Source organism: Triticum aestivum, chromosome 2D (assembly GCF_018294505.1).
Source record: "Triticum aestivum cultivar Chinese Spring chromosome 2D, IWGSC CS RefSeq v2.1, whole genome shotgun sequence".
Classification (NCBI taxonomy): domain Eukaryota; kingdom Viridiplantae; phylum Streptophyta; class Magnoliopsida; order Poales; family Poaceae; genus Triticum; species Triticum aestivum.
Window position 1 is genome coordinate 377,203,000 of NC_057799.1, and position 17,967 is coordinate 377,220,966.

The following is a 17,967-nucleotide window of genomic DNA, read 5'->3' on the forward strand; positions in this document are numbered from 1 at the left end:
TCCATAGATTCATCAAAATAAGCACACAATGCAACGAAAACAGAATCTGTCAAAAACAAAATAGTCTGTAGTAATTTGAATATTGACCATACTTCTGTAACTCCAAAACTTCTGAAAAAAATATGAAAACATGGGGAATTTATATATCAATCATGTGTAAACAATTCAGAATTTTACCACGCTCGAGCAAATTTTAATAATTCTGCTACTCCACGCAAAAGTTTCTGTTAATACACAGAATCAAAGCAACTATCACCCAAACCGTCCTAAAGGCTTTACTTGGCACAAACACTAATTAAAACATGAAAAACACAATCATAATAGTAGCATAATTGTGTATTTATTAAATAACAGAAAAGAAAAATTATTGGGTTGTCTCCCAACAAGCTCTTTCTTTATAGCCATTCAAATAGGCTTTAAGATTTCAGTGATGCTTACATGAAAGAAAAGAATTGATGCACAAAGAGAGCATCATGTAGCATGTGAAGAACAAATTTAAGTCTAACATACTTCTTATAGGCAAAAAATTATCAAGGCAAGCAAATACTATCATATGCAAGGAAGAAGAAATAAACAATAGCGATCGCAACATAACCAGAGGTAATTTAGTAACATGGAAATTTCTACAACCATATTTTCCTCTCTCATAATAATTACTTGTAGGATCATAGTCAAATTCAACAATATGGCTATCATATAAAATTTTCTCTTCATGATCCTCATGCATAAAAGTCTTATGATCTTCCAAGATAGTGGGGTTAACATCAACTAAAGTCATGACCTCTCCAAACCCACATTTATCAAAAATTCCATCAGATTGAACACTCTCCAAGTGGGATTGTTTTTACCTAAAGTTGAAACTCTTCCAAACTCACTTTCAATATTATTGCAAACATTATTATCAATATCATATTCATCATGAGGCTTAAATAAAATTTCAAGATCATAAGAAACATTATCACCCCAATCATGATCATTGCAATAAGTAGTAGACATAACAAAATTATCATCCCCAAGCTTGTAACTTTGCATATCATTAGCACAATTGTCAATAGTAACTTTGTAATAATACTATTGCAATCATGCTTTTTATTCAAGGAGCTATCAAGTATGCGAACAATAGCAGTAATTTCATGTTTAACGTAAGGAACTATAGCAAGTTCGTCTCCATAAGCATCATTAATATTGGCATCCTGGCCACAAGCATAGCAAGCATCAAATTCATCACAACTGGATATTTCAAGCGAATCAATGGGGTCATAATTATCTATAGATTCCTGCATATCATTGTTCTCTTCCAAAGCAGCAGGCATTCTCCCTGTAAATTCACTAACATAGGCATTAGAAGCATAGTTTTCATAGCAGTATTAAAGTATGTCAAAATTTTAGATTTGTAGAGAGTACTATCATACTTTTCAATCAAAGAAGCAACTTCATAAGCACCCTTAAAAGCAACAAATTATTCAATTTGTTCGATATCATAGTAACTATAAACATCCTTCACATAAGAAGATAAAATTTCATTGTCATTAAACTCACATAGATAGGGAAGGTGTTTTTTAGGGTTATTAGAGCAACAAGTAAAATCATAAATTTCACATAGATTCCAAGCATAGCATGGTAAACAATTTATTTGTCTCCATAAGAGTCTCCCCTTTTGAGACAAATGGTGGCACAAAAAATGAGCGTCCTCACCTAATTATTTCCCTCAACTAAACTAGTTGGGGTTTCAACACGAGTACAGATAGATTGAAGATGATCCAAGTAGAAAACTTTAAGTGGATCCATAGTTGTCTTTTTAATTTTCTGTTCCTTTTCTGTTTTTGAGTCATGACATGAAAGCAATAAAAGCAAGCAAACGAGCAAAAAAATTAAAGGGATAATTGATATTGTGCCCTTAGTTGTGTCCCACTCGGCTCGTTCGCCCCTAATTTTGAAAAACCCGCGGTCCAGCCCAAGTGCGTTTGGTCGTCTTATGTTTTTGCCCTTTCGTCCCAATTACGTCCAGTAAAAGGCGTTTGACTGCTAGGGAGTCATTTTTTGGACCATTTTGCCCCCCCTTTACAACTTCAGTTAAAAATCAAAGAAAAAAACAAGTTTCGCTTACATGTGGGACCCAATTAAATACAAAAGAAAAAAAGCCTTCCTTCTCTCTCTCTCTCTTCCTTGTGGGACCCATGACCCCATCAACCTTCCTATCTTCTTCCTTCCCCAGCTCCTTCCTGACCTCCATCCCGACCATGGCACCCTGAGCCCCGCCGTCGATCGCCAGTCCCTCCTCGACCTCCATCCCGGCCGGATCCAGTCTAGCCGAAGCCTCCATGCCCCGCGTTAGTCCGGCCTCCCCTACATCGCGCCGCCGCCCCTTGCCCCAAGGTCCGTGTCGCCGTCCCTAGATCCACCTGGTCTTGGTGGCTCCGGCGGATTCGCCCACGGGAGGCTCAGGCCTCCGACCACCTACCTCGGCCACCTAGCTGGATGAGGACCTTCGCGGCAGCGCGCGACGCCGTGCTCCGGCATGGTTGTGAGGCAGAGAGGCGAGGTGCAGGTGCTTCGGCAACGGGTACGACGAGGAACTGCGGGATCTGGATGTGGCCGAGGCGGGGTGGAAGATCCGGCGACAGATGTGAACTCATCTACTCACTGACGACTTGTCGGAGTGGCGAGGTGGTTGGGTCTTCAAGGAGCTCTAGGAGGCTGGTGCTCACGGGCATGAGCGTGCGGTCGCTCGGCTGCGGTGGCACAACCAGGCTAGGAGGGCCAATATGGGCCACGCGGGTCATGGTGGTGGTGGTTGGCTGGTGAAGCTGGCAAGGGCGAAATGGTCCAATAAATGTCTCCCTAGTCAAACGCCTTTGACCTGACGGAATTGGGACGGAAGGGCAAAGACATAAGACGACCAAACGCACTTGGGCAAGACCGCGGGTTTTTCAAAATTAGGGGCAAACCAGCCGAGTGGGACACAACTAAGGGCATGTTGGGGAACGTAGTAATTTCAAAAAAAATCCTACGCACACGCAAGATCATGGTGATGCATAGCAACGAGAGGGGAGAGTGTTGTCCACGTACCCTCGTAGACCGAAAGCGAAAGTGTTAGCACAACACGGTTGATGTAGTCGTACGTCTTCACGATCCGATCGATCTAGTACCGCACGTACGACACCTCCGAGTTTAGCACACATTCAGCTCGATGACGTCCCGCGAACTCCGATCCAGCAGAGCTTCACGGGAGAGTTCCGTCAGCACGACGGCGTGATGACGGTGATGATGTTGCTACCGACGCAGGGCTTCACCTAAGCACCGCTACAATATGACCGAGGTGGAATATGGTGGAGGGGGGCACCGCACACGGCTAAGAGATCAATGATCAATTGTTGTGTCTAGAGGTGCCACTACAAAAAAAGACACATCCGTGACATTTTGGGTCGAACGAAAATCTTTTCTGTCATACTTATGTCACTTCTATGACGATAATTGTGACAAAACCCGGTATCATCATAGATGTGGTGGGGTCCTACTTCTATGACAAAAAATCATGACAGAAAATGGGCTTTTCGTCCTGGGCGGGCCGGAGACGCAGCTGCATGACATTCTTCGGGCCGTCCATGACGGAAAAAACCGTGGTAGAAGTGAGGGCGTAGAAAATATCGGAGAGTCCCCGGTTACGGTGGGTGGTCGGGGGCTGGGCGATGCGCGTTTCTCTCGTACGTACGCGCGTGTGTGCGAGGCGTTGGGCTCTAACTGAACCCGAGCGAGGCGTTGGGCTCTAACTGAACCCGAGCGATTCCACTGCAGGCTACGCGTTACTAAACCCAAGTGATCGACCGATGGCTGTTAACTGAACCCGATCGAGCGATTCCTTTGCTACTGCTGCTAACTGAAGCCGATCGATGCTGCCTCTAGATGAACAGTGAGCACTGCTGGGGGGTTTGGATGAACAGTTCCCGGTGGGGGTGGATGAACAGGACCCCGTGGCGTTGCCTCTGGATGAACAGTGAGCGTTGCTGGGGGGTTTGGATGAACAGTTCCCGGTGGGGGTGGATGAACAGGACCCCGATCATTCGAGTCGGTTGGGGCTGGATGAACAGGACCCCGTGGAGGGCAGGATGAACAGGACCACCCCGTGGAGGGCAGGATGAACAGTAGATGGTGGAGGGCTGGATGAACAGTAGCCCGTGGAGGGGTGGTTGAACAAGAGCCCGTGGAGAGGGCTGGTTGAACAGCAGCCGGTGGAGTAGCGCGCGGTGGAGGCTGGATGAATAGGAGCCCGTGGATGAACAGTCGTAGGTGGAGGCTGGAGGAGGTCGACGGTGGATGAACAGTAGCCCATGGAGGCTGGAGGGGGTCGACAGTGGAGATGAACAGTATCCCGTGGAGTCCCGTTTTGCGGTACGCCACACCCCTCCCGATGAACAGGACCCCCGTTTCGACCGTAGCGCTCCAACACAAGTCTGTTTCCTCCGTATTGCGGTACGCCACACCCCTCCCGATCAACAGGACCCCCGTTTTGACCGTAGGAGGTCCGTTTCCTCCGTTTTGCGGTACGCCAGACCCCTCCCGATGAACAGGATCCCGTTTCGAACGTGGCCGGTCGAACGCAAGGCCGTTTCCTCCGTTTTGCGGTACGCTAGGCCTTGTTTCCATCGGCTGTTCCGTCCAAGCCGGTTGGCTCCCACGCGTTCCGTTTCCTCCCGATGAACACGACGCATTCCGTTGCCTCCCCATGAACACGACGACGACGTTGTTTCTCCATTCCGACCCAGCCATGTACACGAGCCCCGGCCGTACGTACGCGCGAGTAGGCGTTCGAGACCCCGCCCGTATGTATGTACGTGGTCGTATTTACTTTCTTGCACCCTGGCCGCTGTACGTACGTGTACATGCTACGTGCACGCCTCTACTACGACACGTGCACGCCTCTACATCGACCAGTATGTATGTACACGTTCGCGGCTAGAATGACAACGCTATGTACGCTTCGACCAGGTGGGTCCCGACTGTCACGCACTTCCTTGCCTGCGAAGATGTAGCTGGTGGGTCCCAGCAGTCAGGGGGGCGAATCGTTTTCTTTTGTTTTTTGCCCGGACGCACTTTCTTGCATGCGAAGATGTAGCTGGTGGGTCCTAGCAGTCAGGGGGAAACATTTTTTTCACAAAATACGGTGGCCCGTCCGGTGGGTCCCCGCTGTCAAGTGGAGGAATAATTATTTTGCGCATAATAAGGAGGCACTTCCTTGCCACGGTCATGGACCCAGCTGTCAGCCTCTCCACGGCAGTACCCTTCAGATGGAAGTCGTTCCTTGACCACGTTGACCACGCCGCGCCGAGAGCACCAGGGCGGTGGACGACGGCGAGGCCTAGAAGGGGACGACGCGGAGCCGGGGAAGACGCGGCAGTGTAAGCCCGCGCGGAGAGGAGTACGCGGGTTCACTGGTTCGGCTGCGGTGTGAGGCTGCCGTCGTCGCAGGGCCTGGCCAGCGGTGGGAATAGTAGGGGCGGTGAGGCCTCCGTGGCAGCACAACCGGCCACGAGAGGCAGGAGCATGCGGCACGACCGGCGCTGCTTTGGGTGGATGGAGCAACAAGACCAGAGGTTGAAGAAGCACTACGACCGTTGGATGGACATCGTACGGTCACTGGAGCTAGAATCGTTCATATTGACTAAGTTGACAAAGCACTCCGTCCCCGTTAACTTAGTAGGCCCACAAGTCAGCCTCCCACCAAGGTGGGTCCCAACCAGCAGGGGGAGTATTCATTTTTTGTGCGTAATAAGGAGGCACTTCCGGTGGGTCCGAGCTGACAGCGGGGGGAACGTTTTTTCGCGCAATACGGTGGCCCATCCGATGGGTCCCAGCAGTCAGGGGGCAAATGTTTTTTTGTGAAATACGGTGGCCCGTCCGGTGGGTCCCTGCTGTCAGGTGGAGGAATCATTATTTTCCGCGTAATAAGGAGGCACTTCCTTGCTGCCGTCGTGGACCCAGCTGTCAGCCTCTCCATGTACAGTCCACGTCCGATGGAAGCCGTTCCTTGACCACGTTGACCACGCCGCGCCGAGAGCACTAGGGCGGTGGACGACGGCGAGGCCTAGGAAGGGGACGGCGCGGAGCCGGGGAAGATGCGGCAGTGGAAGCCCGTGCAGAGAGGAGTACGAGGGTTCACTAGTTTGGCTGCGGTGTGAGGCTGCCGTCGCCGCGGAATAATAGGTGGTGTGGGTGAGTAGAGGGATGGCCTGGCCAGCAGTGGGAGTAGTAGGGGGCGGTGAGGCCTCCGCGGCATCACAGCCGGCCACGGGAGGCAGGAGCACGCGGCACGACCAGCGCTCCTTTGGGCGGCTGGAGCAAGAAGACCAGAGGTTGAAGAAGCACTACGGCCGTTGGATGGACATCGTACGGTCACTGCAGCTAGAATCGTTCATATTGACTAAGTTGACAAAGCCCTTGGTACGCGTCAACTTAGTAGGCCCACAGGCCAGCTTCCAAAACGGTGCGCCCTAGATGTCAGGGGGAGGAATCATTTTTTGGGCGGGTGAAGCTAGAATATCCGAGATTGAAGAAGAAGCACGACATCCGTTGGATGGACATCCAACGGCCACTGCTGCTAGAACCGTGTGTTGACTATAATAAGTTGACAAAGCCTTGCATATGCGTCAACTTAGTAGGCCCACAAGTGTGTGGGAGAGAACTTATAGCCCATTTGTGATTTGTAAGAATGTACAGCCCATTTTTGAATTCTAATGGAATTTACTACAGCCCATTTACAGTTTGTTAAAAGTACAGCCCATTTTCAACGATTAATAATTTCAACCAACCGTTCAAGACATAATTCAATAAAAATTTCCCACATTTTGATGGGATCCGAAATATTTTTATCCCGAAATTTCTAGTCAAATTAAATATAAGTTTGTATTACGTAAAAATCTAACGAAACATTGCGCGCGCAACAATTAAAAATTAAGATTTTTAAAATCCATAAATAATATTTTATAAACTAATTCCGTGCTTGGTGCATTTTTTATAGGTACCGCCCAGTTTTTATAATTACATCCCATTTATTATTTTTTAAAGCCCATTTTCCTGTTAAGCCTGATGCATCCCTCCTAGTAAAGATTTGCAGCCCAGCGGGGCAGAGAATAACAAGTTGACCTTGCCTGGGTATTCCTCAAAAAAACGTATAGCTAGGCTAGCCATTTTCATCTTGAAAAAATTTAATATCTAGGCTGGATATCTGTCCTGGGCTAGACGGGCCACAGCCCGCCTAGTTAATACCCTGCTCTCCTCTGAACAACAACAAAAACATCGCCAAGAAAAACTCTGTAGTGCTCACGCCTCAAAAACACAAATACTGCTCGAGCTGCTTGGTCCCAGCTGTCGGCCGCACCTTGTGCAATTCTCTCGTTTATTGACTTCATAGGTTGACAATGGTGTGGGACCGTGATGTCAGGAAATCAGGAGGAAGCAAAAAAATATAGTTGTACATAATAAGGAGGCACTTGCTTATGTACGGCTATGGCCCTAGTGGGTCCCTACTGTCAACCGGTCAAAATAAAGTCATCTCCTGAATCCTCATGTTCATTGACCATGTTAACAATGCTCGGCGCCAGGCGAGCGCAACAACTCGAAGGACGACGGAGAGGGCCTCGCGGGCCCTACGGATGGTCTGATATAGCCCCCGCTGCTTATTCAGGAAGCCAGGATCATCGGACACCTATGAGCACCTTCGAGAGACTGAGACGGCATGAAACGGTAAGGCCGCGCTTGGGAGCTCTGGTTTATTTCACAACTGTATTAAGATACAAGTGTAATTTACTCGTCATCGGAAACAACGCGTAAAATACAGACGTAATGAAACCGAGGGCCAAAGGTCTGTTAGTAAAACCGGCGGGTTACGCGTGTAATTTGAGAGACCAGTGTATATTTTACTAGTCGAAATCGACCAACCAAGCGCTTCGCCCGAGACCATCTGCTTTTATTTACAAGTGTCAGTTTTACAAGCGGTTTTGGTTGGAAAACGACGATCCAATCACGGCCTAAGATGATGAGTTGGTCGGAAGATCATATGGTTTCACGTCTAACCTACCCGACTTGTCGCATAGGCTATGAATGAAACATAAGACGATGAACTTCTTAAGCACGGAAACAACAGAAGAGGATGATCATCCTAACAAGCAAATCACTGGCATTAGATTGACATGCAAAACAATACGAAGCATTATTCTCAGGAGGCACGGTGAACAGCTCGTGGTGCCGCATGCCACAACATTCCAAGCTCAACTTTGCAATCAAAGACAAGGCCTGGCATTACATAAACAATATTCAGAACAAACTCTTAAAATATCTTACATAAGTCAACATTCATGTGACTATGGATCTTAGCAGAGTAAATATTTACTTCTGAACTGAAGACAGGAATAGGAAAAGACGGCCGACGTTGCTCACAGCAAAGGGCGTCCCACTCAAAAATATCAAATGCATGTCTCCTGGCTAACATCAATCAGCAAAAATTGACAAGGTTTTCCAATTCCAATATATTAAACTAATGTCAACTTTGACAAGCTTTTCCCATTCAAAATATGTAATGCCTATGATTGTGGAACGGGCAGGGTTTGTCATCCGTTTGTCATCTGATAGTCCGGTGGCTCAAGGTGACGACGAATGATTAGAGAACCATTCGATGTATTGTGCATGATGAAGTATTATTATGGAGGACACGAACCATCTGAATATTTTATGCAGTTCCACTAAAATCAAGCTCAGCATCCCTGTGGATTTCGTATTTATATTCTGCCAGAAAACAAAGACACATCAGCACACACACATGAATATTGGCCCCAGTGTCACCCCACCAATCGGTGGACTAACAAACTGAAAGTACGGTAAACAGATTACCATACCCAGATGCCCCATCATTGTTGCTTAGAGTGACATTGACAGACTTGGAGTCCTGTCCTGGCTTCTTGGTACTTGTTTGGGCACTTGTTTGCCCAGTGTTCCTCCGAACCACAAGTAAAGCAGCCATCTCTGCAGACTAGTCATGCCACCAGCGTCTACTAATACTCTGTAAAGCTTCTCGATCATTCCTTGTGTAATGTAGCGCAAACAACGACTGCTTCTTTCTGCAAAGTGGTAAGACCAACTGGACCCACTAATGCAGCAGTTTGCCTTAGACACATTGGCTCCTTTTGTGCAGTTCAACTAAAATCAAAGTCGGAATAAAACCGAGCTTTAATTTTGATATCCATGTAAGCAACAAAAGGTATAAGGTAAACAATTACTGAGAAATAACGGTTGATGACTTGTACTCCCAGAAGAAAAACATCTACTGATCTACCTTATCTTAATGGGAAACAAAGCAGGAGAGTAGCAATTTTCAATCAGTGTGATTCATTCATAGTAACTGAGACATTATCTTAACAATGCCTTGTTTCAACATGTATAAAGAACGACAAAGCAGAAAAGTATCATTCCTAAAACAATGAGACTGACTCATTTTAACAGAGACATTATCTTAACAATACCTTGGTTAAACATGTAGAAAGAACTACAAAGCAGGATAGTACCATTTGTAAAACACTGTAGCTGATATATAATAACAGAGACATTATCTGAACAATACATTTCTTAAACATGTACTCCGGCCGATCCCTAACAGAAATGGTACTCCGGCCGATCCCTAACAAGTGTTGCAGTTTTGAACTAAGATTCAGTAGTTAATTCTGAGAAAAGTAGGTACTGACCTTTCAAGACAAAGATTTGAAACAACGCCTGAGGTGGATCTAAAAGAGATCTCAACACATATATGGAAATCCGGTCTCATTTTGTGCAGTTCCACCAAAATTAAGCGACGCAAAATGTCACAATAGCAACAAGTTGAATAGATATCCCTGTTTTAACAGAGGCAGAAAATGAATCAATTACTGGCCAATAAAGGAGGATGAAACATGCGGCCACAAAAATGGTAATCCCGCCAACCCTAACAAGTGTTGCAGTTTTGAAATAAGATTCAGTAGTTAATTTTGAGAGTGGCATTGCTTAATTTTACTAGCGGCATTAGATTAACAAAAAGCATAAACAGTTCCAGGGGAGAGTGGGCGCAACAACAAATGTGCTTCCATCTACTTATAAAGGGGGTGATGTAGAGTTTGTTGTAACAAAGCAACAAGCATAATGTCAGGGTTGGTCCCATTTTTGTTCACTACTTAATGGGAAAAGACAGCAATACAATAGCTTCAATTCAACATTTATTTAAAACAGTACCAATACAAGTAGCACAGCATCTCAAAACACACTGCACGATCATGTGGATGTAGGCAAGTACCAACCTGTCATGACGCACACAAGATCACGTACGAATCTGCCAACACGAATAGGAAATCCAATCTCGTTTTGTGCAGTTACTCTGAAATCAAGTAAACTCGCCGGTGAGACATTTAAGTTTGCTATAGCAACAAGTTGAATAGATATCCCTGATTTAACAGAGGCAAAAAAGGAAACAATTACTGCCAATAAAGGAGGATAAAACATGCGGCCACAAAAAGAAGCATCTACCTTATCTTGATGGAAAACAAAGTATAGGACAGTAGCATTTCTAAAACGGTTGCATTGATTCATATTAACAGAGAAATTCTCTTAAAATAGTTCAGTAGTTAATTCTGAGAGTGGCATTGCTTAAAATACAATAGCTTCAATTCAACATTTATTTAAAATAGTACCAATGCAAGTAGCACAACATCTCAAAATACACTGCACGATCATGTGGATGGGACATGGGACATGCCAGCACCATGTGCGTCCACACGTATAAATGGGTGATGCAGAGTATGTAGCCAAGCAGCATATCTACATTGGTCCCATATTTGTTCTCTTTGAAACTTTTTCCGATGTGAGGGCAGCAAATCTAGTCATGCACAAACTACCCGACCCCCCAGTTTCTTTCCCTTTTCAACAAAGAGTTGGGTTCCTTACAGATGTGTGTACTGGGTTACCCCCTTTTTCCCTTTTCGACCAACAAAGCGGCTGGATAGCTAGTCTATACTACTTTCCCTCCCTCCTTTCCTCATTGAACCACGTCCTAGATTCATGCTCCACCCCACTGCACCCTTGTTTCCTCTTTGAACCAAGACCTAGATTCGACTACAGAATCGAAAAAGATCAACATGCAGCTAGACCAATGACAGTACCAACGTCGACCCTTCTTCGAGGAAACATTTGGTTCGTAGCCAATTGTGTGATAAAATTGCACCACCGTGAAAGACGACTGCGTCTCCAAGGCAACCAAGGTGAACTGACGAAGCATATCATCTTTGTGGGTAACAAGCAAAGAGCACTGATGGAAGACAGCTTGTTTTTCATTGAAAATCGATCAGCTTCACTAGCCGACGCAACCATGAGGCGCAACCATGAGCATCGATAGGTCATGGTGGTGATGCATCATCCATTTGGCATCAAGTTTGGGTGAGGCACCTATGAAGTTCGACAAATCCTCACTGTGGTCTGTTTCTTCTCAGTAGTCAAGCTTGAGGAAGGAAGAACCACGTGGCAGAGGACAGTGAGGCGGAACAACAATGGCCATCCAATTTTGTGCTGTTTCACTAAAATTGAGGAAGACATGCCCGGGTATGGAGATACGCATCGCTATTTCCAAAAATATAAAAAAGGGATATAGTGTTGTTACTTTGTTTTACAAGATTAACAACGACATCTCAATTGTCAATAAGAATTATGAAAAGTACACCAACAAACAGAAGCATCATGATTATCTTGATGGGAACTAAACCAGGATACCCAAGAAAAAAAAGCATTTCTTCATTTAACCAGTGATAGTATTAGATTAGCAGCAGCAATAGGAGCATATGGACAATGACCGCACAACCACCATGTACTTTTTGTCGAAACAAAATGTATACCTCCACCGAGGCATAAATCAGGACAAATTTTCGAGTGGCATTTCCTCTATAATAGTAGGTGATGTTGGACCAGCCGATGAACCCTAGCTACTATACATGGGGAGCTGGGGAGTAGTCGCATAGAAGAAAACCCGCATGCAGCGACCTGGGGAGCTGGACCAGTACAAGATGTTATACCTCAGGTGGGCGAGATGTCGCTTAGGCGGGCGGGCGGGATCTGCCCACACGACGGCAGCAAAAAAGGGCGTGGAGGACCTTCGTCCGCGCCAGCGCCGGCTCCGAGAGGATGGTGCGCATCGGCTTCCTCCATCGCCGACGGCGACAATGTCAATGCTGCACCTCCTCACCTCCCGCAGCGGACGGGATTCGGCCGGATCCGTGACCACCGGTGAGGAGAGAGATAGTGTGGACACTTTCATCTTGTTTTGATATGGAGAGGGTGAGAGACTGAGACGCGAGGAACTCTATCAAACAAGAGGCTATAATGGAGTGAAACAACCTCTCCATAGCAGTGGTTTTAATTGAATACGCGCATTCCCGGAAAAAAGAAACAAAAACTAGCGGACAATTTTTTAACGTACCAAGAAAGAAAACTCGATCAAAAACACGCCCCCGCTTCCAGGTTGCGAGAGTCGTCGTGCACACACACATAGACATAGACATGCATATCCGTGTTTACGTAAAATTCCATTTCCATCTCCATCTCCAATCATATTTGTCCAATTGGCACATTATTTACGTTGTTAATTATATACGCGGCAATATTAACGTACATCATCTCTTGTTTGCGGGCGTCCGGACCGCTGCCACGGACGCTCCTGACCAACCCGAACCCTCTTCATCACCCGCGCGTGCTTCCCGCCCGAAACAGTCAGTGCCGCATTCATGCCCGGCCAGAGCGGACACGACCTCTCACTGGCGCCGGCATTGAAGCGGCGCGCCGGCCGAGAGAGCGTCGCCCGCGCCGCTTCTTGGTGCACGCGACTGCTCCACGTTCAAAGGTCGCAATAGCCGGCCACAACATGCATGTAAAAAGTTCTTGGGAGTCCGTGCTACAGCTAGCTGTCCTCCCCAACTCGTCAATCTCTTCCAGTAGTACTAGTACTCCATGGCGCGATCCATCGACAAGCAGGCGGGGAAGTTATCGTATACTCGGTTTGCAGTGGCATGCCGAGCGACCGTGTGGGGTCGAGCCGTGGAGGAGGGTGAGACACGAACGCGACAGACGTGATTTAAACGTTGGTTTTGCTCGATGGCGCGATCCAACGAAACGAAACGTTGGTTTCTCTCCGTTTCCATTTTTTTCTCCGGAAAAACGGAAACTTTCCACTCCATTTTCATTCCTACTCCAAGGTTGCCCCGTTACAACATTCCATCAAATACAAAGGAAAACTAACACGCATGCTGATGCATCTCAATGATTCACAGATCATAGCCAATACTTACTTCAAAACTAAAGACAAAAGTTGTGAGAGCGTGTATGAAAGAAAAACTACTGATGGGGTCACTACGACTCAAACCCTAAACCCTAAACAGGATTTAATTTCCTGGCCAGGTAGAACCTGTCGAAGGAAAGACGGCTGGCACCCTCGGATCATACGATGCTTTTGTGTAGTTCCACTAAAATCGAGCTGAGCATCCCTGATGGCACAGATATTGAAGAAGTGTGATTAAATAATAGTACTGGCACTAGTTCATGAGACATAAACTCATCACAAGTAGAAGCCGGTAGAAGTAGAGAAAGATCGACATGGAGATGGAGCTACGTGGGGAGCTGCGGCAGTGGAGCAAGCCGGCTCCAAAAGGAAGATGGACTACCTGGGACGTCGGGCTGTAAGCTAGAAGGGCGGTTGGGATGCGGCATCGGCCCATACCGCGGTGACCCCCGATTGGGACGCACCGACTGTGGATTTTCTCCCTCGTTGATGTCGACCGCGTCTACGCAGAACATTGTTCCCTTCCCCCAGCTGCGGGATCAGGCCGGATATGTGACCAGCGGTGTGGCCACCATCGTTCGATGCTTGTGAAGAGAGCAACCCAAGCAAGCAGGCTTGTAGCTTAGGCTCCTGCTAGTGTATATATAGTGGTTTTCTTTTTCTCTCCATATCAACCATTTTATATTGCGTACGTGTCATTGAAGAGTAAAATGATGGTTGCTTCTTCCGACTAACTTACTGTGTGCTTTGACTGCTCCTTTAGTGGCCCCTACACGTACTCCCCCTACGTGTATGCAACAGTCACACGTACACATGGACGCAAAAACGCGCGCGACGCCCTAATGCATGCATGCCCGAGCACACGACAGAACACACACGGTCACGCTCAAGTGCTCAACCTACACGTGCATGCACACACATACTCAGCCAGGGTGAGCTAGTGACCGTATAAACACCGGAAAATGTATATATTGAGCACAATGAGCGTATTATGAAGTCCACTGACCGTATTTTTACAAATATACAGTGACAGACAGTGTATTTATCTCGTTTGAAATTAAGCCATATTAACCCGAGAGGAGGCAGTATGGACTAGCATTACTTTGTTGTGTCCCGTCAACTTGCCGAACAAGGAGAAGCTTGCAGGACGGGAAAAGCTTGCGCGTGGTGGCTCGCATGACAAGGAGAAACTTTTGACTAATGCAAGCTGTCCTTCGCTCAGGCGGTAGACGTGCAACAGTTAATTCGGTGTCAGATTGCCAGAAGCATACACTATACTAGTACTATTATTGTTGCACTTCCCGAAGAGGCGAACAGCCAAGCGTAAGGTTTACTAGTACTACTACTATAGTCTATAGAGGTACTATACTAGTACTAGGAACCGGATGGAGGAGCGTCTGCACTCTTATTATATTTTTTAAATGTGATAAAGCAATCTTCAACACATTTGGTTCTCTTCGAGGGTTCTCGCATGTGATAATGGAAGTTGATTGCATGGAACACTCGCCACAATTCTCGCTTAATTCTGGCTCATATCCTATTACAAATAGGAGCCCTCGGTAATATTTCCTCTCTTTTTTGTTATTCAGCATGTAAACAGGTCAGCAAACCTTGCGGCGCATCTTTGTGCGAACCGTGCTTGCTGCACTTTGAATGTGGCCGAGAGCTGGCTTGATGAAACACCTCGCTTCCTACTTCTTTTTTTGCGGGGTACCTCGCTTCCTAGTGACCAGTGTCTTGGCTGATCGTGCTAAGAATGCTTATTTATGAATAAAGCTCTCTCATTTACCCGCAAAAAGATTAGGCCATATTAACCGGAAAGGAGGGAGTATGGACTAGCACTACTTGTTGGTGTGTCCCGTCAACTCGCAGAACGAGGAGAAGCTTGCAGGACAAGGTGAAGCTCGCTTAGGCCTTTTGACTAATGCAACGTACCTCGCCCAGGCGGTGGACATGCATCAGTTCATTCGGTGTCAGATTGCCAGAGGCATACACTATAGTACCGAACATGCGGAGTACCATCATTGTTCGACTTGACGAAGAGGCGAAGAGCCAAGCGCAAGGTTTAGTAGTACGAGTATTAATACTACTAGAACCGCATGGTGGAGCCTCTGTACTCTTATTTTTCTTAATCTTTAATAAAGTACACATTTATTCCGGAGAAGGGCGGAAAACGGCAGCCCAACATGTAATGATGATATCGATCAACCATGCTCGAATATATCTTGGCCTCCGTGCGAGCCCGTCTGTGTGTTCTCGCTCCTCGTCTCTCTCAAGGAACGGCGGGTTGGCCATTTTATCGTCAATTGAGATCGGTTTGCTCACACTCCGGTCCCACATGTCAGTGATACGCCAAGACGAGGTGCGTTGACCGACTGGCCATACGCGTACTTGGTTTTGCACCTTCATACTACTCCTCCCTCCGTCACAATTTTGTCGGTGTACAAAAAGAGGGGTGCGTTTTTGTACCCCTATATCTGTGCACGGGCAGTCAGAGCTGCGCCTATGGTCACGCCAGGCAGAACAGGGGAGGTAAGCCAAGGTAAGACCCAAGACCAAGATAATAAGAGCAACACCAAGGCCAAGACCACAAAGAGCAGAGGGACGAAGCAGGTTCCCCTGGCAAGACCCTTGCCGAGGCAGCCTCAACAGCCCCGGCAAGATCCTTGCCGGGACAGCTCGCCCCGCACCAACAGAGCGGGCCACCCTTGAGCCCACGGTCTCCAACATCACGTTGGGCCAGGGCTCGAGAGGCACCTCCGTGGTGGCATGCAGATCTTGGTGAAGACATATTCAAGATCAGATGAGGAATAGAAGACGACGATTCTCGGCAAGATCCTTGCCGAGGAAGGCCACCAGACCCCCGGCAAGGCCCTTGCCGGGGACGACAGCGCGCCACGCCAAGACCCTTGCCGGGCCACACGGCAAGACTTTTGCCGGGCCACAAGGCAAAGACGCCAACAGGGCCGCCGCCAGGCCCACGCCAACCAAGCTTCCACCACCGTTCACATGCAGCTGCCAGCCCAACCAACTGGGCGGGCACCTGCGTGGCAACATGCAGCTCCCAGGCCAACTCATCGAGCGCCTGCATGGCGGCATGCAGATCTTCGTGAAGGCTCCGCCACCGCGCCACCTCAGCTGCCTGCCTGCCTACATGGCACCACGCGCCTCACTGGCCAGGGCACGTGTCAAAGCAAGGAGGAGCGGCGACGGACGGGATGGGCCTCGCCCCCGTCCCCAATAAAGCAAGGGGACACCTAAGCTACGCATTAAATGCGTCTTGTCCTGTAATACGAGCGATAAGCTCAAGGCACTGTACGCCTTTCCACCTCCTGTGTGCCACTGTGGCAGTCCCTTCTGACTATAAAAGGAGGCCCATGGCATACTGGAGAAGGATTCGGCTCTTTCGAACCACGCACTCACCACAGCTAGTTCGAGAGCTCAAGAACTCTTTGAAATACACCCACCAAAGCAGGACTAGGGTTTTACGCATCCTCGCGGCCCGAACCTGGGTAAACGATTCTTGTGCTGGCTACTGATCCTGCTCTTCTTGCAACCCTGCGCCCCGGCAACCGTAGTAGGGATTCTTGTGATCCCATAGGTGTCGTTCCGCACCGACATCTTTGGCGCGCCAGGTAGGGGGCGCAATTGTGAGAATCTGGTCTAGTAGTTAGCCTAGCAGTTCTTCGTCGCCATGGCTCCTAAGAAGAAGATGGCCACGGCGATCGGCTCGTTGGGAGCCGAACGGCCCGTGCCGGTGCGGACGAGCAGTGGACCGGTCGCGGACAAGACCCGGGCCGCGGTCCGCGAGCACCAGCACCGCCCTGGCAGTAAGAGCCTGGCGAGCGGCGTCGTTCGCGCACCAGACGACTGGCCGCATGTCGCCGGATCCAACGACGGAGCTGGGGCCCCCGCAGGCGGCGCGGGGCCCTCCGGGGGTGTCGTTGAGCCACCCCCGGGCGGCGCAGCGACCTCCCGGACGCCCACACCGGCGACCACTGCGCGCTCTTCCCATGGTGTGCACGCCGAGCAGCGTCACCACGCTGGTGACCCTGGGCACCGCCGTGGGAAGAGCCATGTGCGTCATCCGCGAGATGAAGGGGTCCAGCACGCCTGCCGAAGTGCTGGCGAAAATGGCACGCAGCCGCTGGGTCGTAACGGAGCTCCTTCTAACGTAGTTAGAAGTCGAAGCGCGCCGCGATCCACGCAGTTGTCGCCGCCGCCCACGCCAGCAGAAGCTTTGGCGCGCGCGCAGCTGCTCCTCGACTTCCCTCCTGCTGCGGAGAAGCTCGACGAGTGGAGGGCCACCATCCGGAGCCTCGTCGCCGTCGCCAACAAAGACGATCCGCGACCGGCGGGGCCCTCGGGTCGGCGCTCCGCCGAGCCACCACATGCTGGCGCTGGGAGGACCGGGGGAGCTGCGGCCACGGTGCACTCTCCTCCTCCTCGCCAGCCGCCGCGGGCGTCGGCCCGTCGTGACGACGCTTGTGATAACATCTCCATAGCGTCATCCGACCCGCGGACCCTCCGTGACCAGCGACAGGTCCTTCGGGAACGAGCTCACAAGGACGCTCGAACCACCGTCGAGCGCCGGCGCGAAACGCGCCGCCAGTCGGACAAGCGGGCGGGAC